This window comes from Podarcis vaucheri, assembly GCF_965113315.1.
Source record: "Podarcis vaucheri genome assembly, chromosome: 5".
In the NCBI taxonomy this organism is placed as follows: domain Eukaryota; kingdom Metazoa; phylum Chordata; class Lepidosauria; order Squamata; family Lacertidae; genus Podarcis; species Podarcis vaucheri.
Window position 1 is genome coordinate 32,494,469 of NC_138763.1, and position 11,770 is coordinate 32,506,238.

Genomic DNA, 11,770 nt, shown 5'->3' on the forward strand with positions numbered 1-11,770 from the left:
GTAGCATTGCTAGCCTTGCTACTCCTGTGGAATGACTTTCCTGCTGAAATATGAGAGGCCCATCAGTGCTCATTCTGCTGGCTCCTACAGATACCTACTTAAACAAGAATTCCCCTGAACTGAACTTGGGGTTTTATTGTTTTAACTGTTTTGTTATGCTTTTTATTTGAGAAATTAGCATACACTTATATCATTGGCAAAACTCACCTTTGAGATCCTTTGTCTGTAGAGAAATACAAGTTATCATCCTGCTAGGGAGGTCTCTGGTGAAGGGCTTCAAAGACCACTCAACAGATCTGCTCAAACAAGGTGTCCAAATGTTGCCCACAAAGCTTGGAATGTAGAATCATAAGCTTTCCAGTGTTGCAAAAATAATCAGCTGTAAGGCTCAAGTCTTGCTGGGTGTAGTTGACATCATAGGCTGGGACATCACAGCTGCTGATGCAAAATCCATGGAGGGCAACACTTCAGCAACTGATACACTTGTGAAATGTCTACAAGATCCACTGTGATATCAGTGGCAAGTTGCAGATACCACATGACCTGGAAGAGCTGGGAAGTTTTATTGGCTTTGGGAACTTGGCAAGTTCAACCAAAGGCCATTTACAATTCTGAAGGAACTAGGTTCCAAAATTTATAAAGAAGCACAGGATGTTGCCCTGCTCAGCAGAAATGGTTAAAGAAGGTTGCTATGTGAACAATCACATGTGATAATTGCCTTAGTTTTCTTTATTTCGGCTGTGATGAGCTCTGTTGTTAGGAGGTGGGACAATCAGACAGAACAGAGGCAGGAGGAACAGGAAGTCAAGTCATGCGGGCTTTTGACAGTCACTGTCCACCATATTGGTGGGACCTGGGCTGGCTCTTTGTTCACCAGTCTCTCTCTTTAACTTCTAACAGTCTTCCAGTGAACAAGAACTTTCTTGGCCCAGGAGCTTCAGCTCATGGTAATGATAATCTGCAAAAATACAGGGCGATTGCTTCTATTCTGATTTTGCTCAAATTCATCAGGGGAGATTAGCTGTGACAGTTTATTCAGTGACTAAATCTTGATACTTTTTCAGTCTTAATTCATAACATAACTGTAAGCTATTGCCCTGTGTTTATATTTCCCATCCATTTCTCACATTTCCAAAGCAGACTGATATGCGATCCCAGCAGTTTAGCTTCCATAATTGGCATTTTTCTAGGACCAAAAGGAAACAAATTCCTTATCCCCCATACTTATTTAATTTCTGGGAAACAACAAGTAAAATGGCTAATCCACTGTTTGATCTTGGTTCCCTCTGCTGAGTGTTCATTTCTCTTTAATCTTATGCTTTCTTTTTAATCTTCCTTCATTGTCTCTACCATCACTGGATGAATTTCTTATCCTTTAACTATCCTATGGAAATGATAATGTGCAATCCCAAACATTATTTTTTTCCATTTCTTTAAGACAAGCAATGGGTATCTACTTCTTAAACACACTCAGCACATATTCTCTGATAGTCTGCGCATGAAGCAAATGTTGCCTTCATGTCAATGAAACATGGACCCAATCTCCAAACAATGAAACATGGACCCAAGCACCATCACATCTTTCTACAACAGTTTTTACACCATTTGTTATATCACTGCATTGCATGATCTGTCTTAAAAAGTAATTTCTGGTTCACACATAACCAGGCAGTAAATGCAAGGTCCATATCTAAAAATACCTTGAGCAATATTTTAAACTACCCCAAATGCTGATGCGCAAAGTAATAACAACCCTTCACACCTTTTCCTGACTTGCCCAACTTGTGGTTCTGGTCAACATTCAATTGCGCTAAAGTATTTGAGTTTAAACTTCTGGAAATCTAAGCCCCACGAAGCCATAGCTTATATAGCATGTCTTGTGTGATGTCCAATTGCTAATACTTCAGAAACGTTAGAAAGGATTCCAAGGACCCAGGAAGTGACATTTATAGTCCATGAATTTTATAAAGGACAAGAGTTTTAAGAATTGCACACCAATAGATCTTGGAGAGGGTGCAATGAAATAATGAAATGTGCCCAATGTAATAGTACAAAATTTAGCAAGAGCAGTGCTTCCTTCTGGGGGTACTCAAAGGTACACAGTAACAGCACCTTTTTTCTAGAAGAAAAGCACTGGTTAAAAATGTGGCATTTCTGTAACAACTTCATGGTGAGTACCAGCACCTCTTTTTCTAGAAGAAAAGCACTGAGCGAGCATAGATGAAAAGCAGCACATGGGATTGAATTTGAGGCAATTTATTATATCAAGAACCAGTAGGTGGCTAAAGATTCCTTACCCTGCTAGGAACATTCCATACTAAAGTAATTAGTTGGTTTACATAAAGATTTAATACTACATCTACTAATCAGAGTGGACAAAATAGTAGCTGTGATCCAGAAAGGACCCACAGGACCCAATTTGACATTTTGGCACAGTAAACTATTGGGGCATTTTATCATGGGAAAACATACACATTGGATTAAGATGTCTGAGAGCTATACAAATCATCAGTGTGGCCTCTTCTTGCAGGTAACAACGTATCCAGAATCTCACCTTCACCAGATCACTACAGGACACATTAAACCTGAAAAATCAAAGTTGCAAGATTTCCTAACTGCTAAGTCATTTCTATAAACCAGTATCTTTTATTTCAACAATTCCTTTTTAAGAATATTTTTAGCTATCAGTATCTTTACAATTTACAAAACTTTATTACAAATTAAAACAACAAGCAATTCCTTTTTAAAATTTTTTTATTGAATTTTCACAATTATAACAAAAACAACCTGATAAAAAGGAGAAACAACAGCAGCAAAACATACAAACATCAACAAAACAAAAAGGAAAAAAGGAAAAAAGAGAAAAAAACCTAAACCACAAGAATAAAAAAACATAATTTTATCCCATATCCCTTTAAACCCAAATTTTATATACATTGTTAATTGACTTCCTCAAATCCCTCCCTTCTGAATTTCCTTGTATCTGCGTGTAACAGCTTTCCAATATCATTCTCCCACAAAAATATTTCCAGCTCCTATCTAATCTGTTCAGCTTTCTTACTGTTCTAAATCCCAATTATTTAATTAAATCCTAATTTAATCCTAGGCCTGTTTGGTACTTTCAAGTGATTTCTAATTTTTTATATTACAATATTTATTGAAATAGTCCTTAAATTTATTCTAGTCTTCTTGATATTCCTCTTCTTTCTGGTCGCGGATTCTTCTAGTCAGGTCAGCTAGCTCCAGGAAATCCAACATCTTCACCTGCCGTTCTTCCACTGTTGGAATTTCTTGAGACTTCCAATTTTTTGCTAACAGCAGTCTTGCTGCTGTAGTGGCATACAAAAATAGTTTAACCTCTTTTTTGGGAAAACAACAAGCAATTCCTAACCTGGTTCTGCCATATTTTCCAAGTACTGAATTTCTTTTTAAAACCAGTTGGATTGGATCCAAAGTACATCTGTCACACTTTAGCCCAGTTGAAATCAGTGGGACTTAAGATACTCATTACTATTTTCTCCCTCTGATATTTCAGTGGGACTAATGTATGTTGAACCTAGCCTGCATTCAAGCCATCATTTCACTAGAAGTATCACAAGGTATGCCAGGTCCCCCTGGGTTGTGCTTATAAGATATTGTGCTTATTCCAAGATGAGTGTCTTCATGCACTATGAAGATATGAACAACCCCAGTATTTCTCAAAATAAAGCCATTCATGTACTATGGCCTATGATTTGCAAGTGTACCTATACCTGAGTTACTAAAAAAAAAACCAAAGCCCTCCCAGTTCAAGAAAAGCCAGAAACACTTCCAGTACAAAAATAACCTAGTAAAAATCTGTAAAGCAAAACAATTAAAATCAAAAAGAAGACCAAAGATTTCTGTTAAAGTCAAAGGTGGAAGCCAGGTTTCTCTCGAGCAGGGCTTCTGATCCTGTGGAAGTCTATGCCTTTAAAGCCCTAAACAGCCTCGGCCCAGTATACCTGAAGGAGCGTCTCCACCCCCATCATTCAGCCCAGACACTGAGGCCCAACGCCAAAGGCCTTCTGGTGGTTCCCTCACTGCGAGAAGTGAGGTTACAGGGAAGCAGGCAGAGGGCCTTCTTGGTTGTGGCGCCCACCCTGTGGAACGCCCTCCTATCAGATGTCAAGGAAATAAACAGATAGACTTTTAGAAGACATCTTAAGGCAGCCCTGTTTAGGGAAGTTTTTAATGTTTGATGTTTTACTGTGTTTTTAATATTCTGCTGGGAGCCACCCAAAGTGGCTTGGGAAACCCAGATAGATGGGGGGGGGGTATAAATAATAAGTTGTTGTTGTTCAAATAGAAAAAAGTGGGAGGTGATTTCGACCAAGGCCCTTCCTTCTGCCCTCCCCAGTACCCCCTGAAAATCATCTCAAGTAGTTGGAAGGCTGTGCGGGAGAGGGAGATTTGGTAAAAACTGCCTCTTTTGCTCTTCCATTAGTGGGCATCTTTGATGGATTAAAAACCCTTCTGTGAGTGCAAAGGGTCTCAGGCCCCACCTCATTTAATTATAAAATAAGTTGATTCTGATACGGTTTGTGTCTATTTCAAGGCTTGTTTCTGCTCCAACTGAACCTTCTTCGGCTGTAATCCTGCCCCCACTTCCCTAGCAGTAAGCCCCATTGAAGATCCACTTCATTCTAAGCAAGCAGACATACATAAGGTCCTACTAGTGGATGGGGCAATACACATTTAGGATGAGTAGAACAGGTCCTGGTTGAGAACCAACTGGAGAGACCAGACCCCTGGAGAGCTGCTAGTGTAGACAGTCTTGATCTAGATGCACCAATGGTCTGACTCTACCTAAGTCCGCTTCTGATGAATTCCTTCCGGAGGTTTCCCTTCTTTTTCTTTCAGTGTTTACTCTTTATGGGGATTTTTGCATCTTTTTAAAGGCTAATTTTAAAGCAAATAGTTAAAATGCAAGGCGGTGCATTTCTTCCATAAATCGTACAGTCTGCTCATCTAGCGTTACAGGGCTTTGCTTTCATCTTTCTTTTTACAACAAACCCTTAATGACAAACGCAGGCTGCATAAGTGATACTGATATACCCGCAATCTTAGCATGTGAATTAGTCATCATATAATCAGTTCAGGGGTCAGGCTTAGAGAAACAGTACGTGGTTGGCAAAGTGCTAGCCGGCTGAGGTGCTCCCCACTTCAAAGTCTCAGGGGCTGGCTCCCTAGAATTCAGATCACAGGAAGAAACAGCTGGCATAGTCATTTGTGGCAGCCAAGCTCTTTTCCCCCTTCCTTTCTGCAGCCAGATAAGGTTTCACTCCTTTGTAAAACAACAATTTACTTTAGAATGACTTAAGCCTGTAAAACACAATAGAAAGCAGGGATCCACAAAGGCCTCCTGCGCTTTGCCATTATCCTACAAGTAGCCATGACCTGTGACAGCCTGCAGTGAGCACAACTTAACCCTTTGCTCTTTCTCTCAAAATACTCCATGTCACCCACTTGTCGCTGACAGTCAAGGATTTAATTTCCACAGAAATATTTACAAGCACTTCTCCTGCAGGATATTTCTTCCCTTCCCCGCTTCCATATTCCCAAGGCTCAAGGGATTGCGGCATTAAGTCGTTACTCTTGGGATGTAAGGGAAAACCTCGGCCTTTTCATCTCAGAGGCTTTCAGGTTCTAGCGGGATGTTATACTACAAAACTAGCCGGGTTTTGAGGTCCCACTAATAATTAGCAAGAGGAAAATACCATGTTTCTCGCCTAAGGAAAGCAGGCAGGTTTAGAGTGGGAGGAAAGAGACTTTTGTGTGTGTGAGATTCACATAAAGGAAATGTAGCTTGTTCCCTGTGCAGTATCTCAGAGCTAAAAAAAACCTGAGGAGTAATAATAATAATAATAATAATAATAATAATAATAATAATAATAATAATAATTTATTACTTATACCCCACCCATCTGGCTGGGCCTCCCCAGCAACTCTGGGCAGCTCCCAATAGAATATTACAAACACGATAAAAAAATCAGTCATTAAAAACTTCCCTAAACAGGGTTGCCTTCAGATGTCTTTTAAAAGTAAGATAGTTGCTTATTTCCTTGACATATGCTGGGAGGGTGTTCTACAGGGCAGGTGCCACTACTGAGAAGGCCCTCTGCCTGGTTCCCTGTAACCTCACTTCTTGCAGTGAGGAACTGCCAGAAGACCCTCAGACCTCCATGTCAGGGCTGAACGATGGGGGTGGAGATGCTCCTTCAGGTATATTGGAAGTTTGACTTTTACCTCTGCTGTGTACTCAATAGGTAGCCTTAGAAAAGTCACTGTATCTCAGCCTCAGCATACCATTTGCAATATGAGGGATAATAATACCTGCAAGGTTGTTGCATGGGTTGCAACTCAAAAATGCATTATAAAAGAATAATACATGGGATGCTTTGAACATTTGAAGCTGCTACATAAGTTTATCATAATCACCATCTTAGTAAGAGTGATTCACTTCAGGGGCAAAATTAACCTTATGCCTAAGGGCTTCTTCACACATCTACTATATGGAGGCCAATGTGGTATAGTGGTTAGAGTATTAGACAAGGACCAGGGAGAACCTGGTTCAAATTTCCACTTAGCCATTAAACTCACTGGGTGACCTTGGGGCAGTTCCTTCTCTCTCAGCCTAACCTACCTCACAAGTTGGTTGTTGTTGTGAGGATAAAATGGAAGGGGTGGCTCTGTAAGCCTCCTTGAGGTCTTTGGAGGAAAGGTGCAAAATACATTCATTTTCTATTTATTTATAAAAGTATACTGCCAGCTCACATGAAATATCAAGGAGGTGTGCAATATTTACAAGTACAACAAAACACCATAAAAACAATACACTATAACCATTGAAATGACCGGCCGAAGAAGAAAATTCAAGCAGCTGCATAGGCCTGCTGGCACAAAAGTCCATGGCAAGGATGCTTGCCAAATCTCTGCTAGAGGAGTGTTCCACAGCATGAAATCGGTGACACTAAATGCCCAACTTCCAGCTAAGGCCAGTTGGGTCTCTTTAATACCAGGCGACAACAAACAATGGGTTATCTCAGGGATGGAGCTGGGTTATATAAGGTCTCTGACATCCTTACATTATCCTGTTTAATATTAGCACAAGAGCCTTGAACCTGGCCTGTTAAATAGAAGAATAAAAAATAATAATTTAGTTAACAAGAATGATTTTTATTAAGAATAGCAAATCAATAATAATTAAATTAACAACAACAAAGCTTTTCAGTTTATCTCGCTGTGTTAAGGGCTTTCCATGTTCACTCAAGTTCCAGAATACCAGAAAATTGCAGCTGTTAATGGTCATACATTTAGAAGTTGTGTTACTTAGGCAATATGGATATGGTATGATATGTGGTTTGTTACATCTTCCCTTGGAGCTGGGTGGCTGTCAGTGGCAGACCTGAGTTCCAGATTTGTCCATTCTTGTAGTAGACACATGGAGTCTATGCAACTGAAGCTATCACGCAACCGTAGCTACAATTCCATGTTTCAAGCAACCAACACCGTACACATGGAATCTATCTGTTCAGAAGTGTCACTGAGATATTGCACAATCCTCTTCACAGTTAAAAGGAGAAAGCGGAGAAGGTTTGAGAGGTCTGGGGAAATTGTTTGGAGGGAAAACCCAAGAGAGGCCTCAGTGGTAGTGAATAGACATTCTGCACATGTTCTGATATAGCAATATAGGAAACTTCCTTATATTGAGCCAAAGGCATACCCCTTGTAGCTCAGTATTGTTTGCACCGACTTTCAGCAGCTCTCCAGAGTTTTAGGCATGGGTCTCTCTGAAACCTAGAGGCTGAAAGAGCAGTGTGTTTGCAAAAGGGCTTTCAAACAGCCCTGCACTATAAGTCCCGATAGTCGGGGCTTCGATGTGCATTGTCACTTGATGCCATTCTGATGTCAAATGAATGACAGGTAAATGGCCCTGCCCACCTGTCAAATTTGACCCTCCAGGGGGTGGGAGATAAGAATCTGGCCTACTGGCCAAAATATGTTCTTCACCCCTGATTTAAACAGGTTTACTCTGAGTATTACTTAGCTGGATGCAGCCCAATATCTGTGACGTCTCCTAATCTGGATTGGGCCTAGTAAAATTGCTGATTAAAGCAGGATTACTAGTTGCTTGGCAGAGCCACTGTAAATGAAAAAAAATGTGTATATGAAAGATGACTTCATATCCTCTTTGTTTTTATTACTAATATTTATTAGATTTGTATCTTTATTAGATTCACAAGAAAGATGCACGTTAGGCTGAGCCTGAGACTCACTTGCCAAAGCAACGCAGCAGGCATCATAGCAACAGAGCTGAGTGTAGATTTTCAACATCTAAATACACTGCTCTAGCCACTGGATTCCTGTACAATGGGGATCAACATACCAAGAGAATACGAGTAACCATCACATCTGGAGCACATGTGTGAAGCTGCCTCCAGTCTGAACACATGCATAATTGCACTGAAAACAATGATAATATTAATACAGACTTCAGTGTTGAATATATTTACTTGCAGATAAGTCCCACAGGGTTGAACCCTTTAAGCATGACTATGCATGAATCCAACCCACTGATTCTGAAATTTAAAGCAACTATGTTTAGGACTAAGGTCTCAGAGTTTAAATTTTATCAGGGTGTAGATTTCCATGTATAATGGCTGTCTTCAAAGTTTTCTTTTCAAGGCATCTAAGGGAAAACTGCATGTTACATGCAATTCCATAAGTCCACACCAGGGGTAGGCAACCTAAGGCCCATGGGACACAAGCGGCCCATGGAGGTCGTTTAACTGGCCCACGAGCCGCCCCTGGACCAAGCCGCCCACTCGGCGAGTCCCTGCACGCTGCGCTAAACCAGCGCAGCACGGGGCGGGGACTCACTTCCACAGTGCCAGAAATCACGTCTGTGCAGACGCAGATGCAAGAAATCATGTCTGCACAGATGCAGATGCTGGAAATCCTATGGGCGTGCACTCATACACACGCGCAATCTGGCACACAGAGGGATCTCTGCTGGAGTGAACCGGCCCAGGCGAGGTAAACTTTGCCAACCCCTGCTCCACACACACACTTTTGGGTGGGGCCTAATTTGAGCAGAGAGTAGGATGAGTAGTTAACAATTTTCCTGGTGGCCATTTTCCCACTCCAAATATAACCCTGCAGTTCCTTTCCCAGGTTCTAATTGCAGGTTTGTAAGGGATTTGAAATATTCATTTGGAGTAGAGAGAGAGAGAGAAAAAAGGCAGCATAGAAAAGGTTAAGCACCATTCAAAACTTTTCCTCTCTTGAGTCTGGTTTTCATTCATTTTTTTAAAAGTACAGCCATTGTGACTTTGCACTCATGGTAGGATATAGCTAGGCCCTCTATTTATAGCAAAAGTTAGAAGAAGGCCAGTGCATGTGAGAACAGACAGATTTATTCATTGGGGCTGATTTTACCATGAGCTTATTGAATGCTCCAACCTATGTCAAGATCTCAACTGACCACATTCTCTCTCAACCAACTTCGGGACAAATATGCAGGATGTGGTAAGTTGCTCTTTCAACAGTTGTCAGAAAATAAAAGCTTTCAGAAGACCATTCCAAAACCAGTCTAACCCTATTTGTTTTTTAGCAGAATTCGACCCATTGAGTCTAGAACACAAATCCTTCATTAGACCTCATCTTCCTTCAGCCACAAATATTCATTTATGTTAGGAAGGCCTGGAGGTCGGCTGGTGACTGTTTACACTGTCCACTTTAACTTTGGACCAGTGCCTATCTTGAGAAATGCCTGATTATCAGGCGACTGAGACCCACTAAGAGCTTCACAGCATTCCTTGCTAAAAGAGGAAACAATCAAGGGACTTATCCTGCTTCCAGCCAGGTCGACAGAGGGGATGGGAGGGGGAATGTGAATGGGACCAGGTCCCAAGTCCCTAAATATCCTGGCTGGTTTTTGTTTTTGTTTAATGCAAACTTTGAGTTCCTAGGAGAAAGCAGCAGCGACATGAACAACACAGCTTTAGCCTCTCTCATCTCTCAGTGTGTTCTGAAGCTTCTGGAAAAAGACCTGAATGCAGGGAAAAATGCCACGAAGGAGAAAACACCAAAATACAAACCATATGACAACGCCTATTTCTTCATTCTCTTTGTCATGTTGTTTTACTCTTTCCTGGCGTTGACTGTCTTTTTCGGTTATGTTCGCTCCAAGAAAGCCATTTCAAAGAAAGATCCTTACCAGGAGTTCATTGAGGATAAGGATCGAAGCAAGAAGTGGAACACGAGCCGGCCAGTGGTGGTGAAATTTGACTTTGAAGAGGAGAGCATTCTTTGAAGTACTTAAAACCAAAATGCTTTGCAAACTGTACTGGACTGTCTGTGTCGTCTACATGTCAAAGGAAGGTCTGCACACATCTCCTTCGATGACGTCCAGCGCAATAAGTAAAACCACTGGCTAGAAGTAGGTAATGGAAAGAAGCAGCAGCAGAAGAAAAAGTTCACCATTCATGGGAATTAGTTTGTTTTGTGGAATGCCGTTTTTCAGAGATAAAGGAGTACGTGTATCTGTTTTTATGCCGCAGAAGGAAAGTGAGACTTGCCATTCTCTGCACAGCTTGTGGGTGCAGCTGGAAGAAGCAACCCTCCAGAGCCATCTTACTCTGTGATATTTATCACCATATCTAGAAAAGGGGGGAAGAAACCAGTTCATGCACATCTGCATGATGCACGCACAGAAAGGACATGAAATCTTCCAATCGAGTTTTAGCACTTGTGAGTTTTACTTCTCTGGGAGAACCATCTGATCTCCATCTTTGTAGACTAATGCATTAGACTTTCATAATTTACTTAAGCATGCCATCAACACCTCTGCTATCTTCACTTTTTTATATTAAATACATATCATGGCAAAAAATTCAGTCAAACAATGTCTATAAAATGTAATGAAAAAGTATTTGGAGGGAACAATTGTCTGGGCTTTAAGTGATCTCTATGCCTCTTTTTTTCCAGACTTAGTTAGTGGTCAATATATCTGATTGCATATAAAGCAGAAATGTCTGTCTAAAGCTGAATGCACCCCAAATGTTGTTTAACTTGCTGAGAATCCAACATGATGTTTCCTTTTAAGATTTATTGTGCATATTATTAAATATAATTTGATTTGCTTATTCAGATTTGTTGTCTTTGTTTCAAACATGTTGCTTATTAGCATGCCAAAGATTCCATGGAACACACAGATCTGCGTGATAATTGCATTGTTTTGTGCTACGAAAACAAGAATTAATGCAGGATCATTTCCGGAAATATATTTTTGCTCTTTGCTTAGCACTCACAGAGAATGCAAACCATATTACAAATAAAATAAATCTGAAATCAAAACTGCTTTTTCTTTGTTTTGGATTACTTCTTGAAGGAGAAATAGGGTTTCTATATATTTAATGCTTAGCCCCTGCCTCAGAGGATTTGGGAAAGCAGAAAATGGTTCAGCTCATTTATTGTGGAATTTGTAAAGAGATTTCAAAAATTATTTTCTGTACAGATTTAATTTTGTCAAGTGGAAATATTTATTAAACTCAAGGAAGTTAAAAGTTATTGGCTCCTGCAACCTGCCCCCCACTCCATATCATCATAGTCATTTTATTTGTATGTCACCTTTCCATGGTTAAAATCATCCTCAAGGCAACTTACAGGAGGAAAAGATTTACATAATTACCAACATAACGAAAGTAGTCATAAACAATAAATAAAAAACATCAAAAGGTATACAACC

The 11,770-nt window shown here is 40.4% G+C and overlaps 1 long non-coding RNA gene across 1 annotated transcript; it reads left to right on the forward strand.

The window, feature by feature from the left end:
• Nucleotides 1-9,026: 9,026 nt before the first annotated feature.
• LOC309533560 lies at nt 9,027-11,379 on the forward strand. Its single transcript, XR_014220277.1, has 2 exons — nt 9,027-10,462; nt 10,584-11,379. It is a non-coding gene; the product is annotated as an uncharacterized lncRNA (long non-coding RNA).
• Nucleotides 11,380-11,770: the final 391 nt, after the last annotated feature.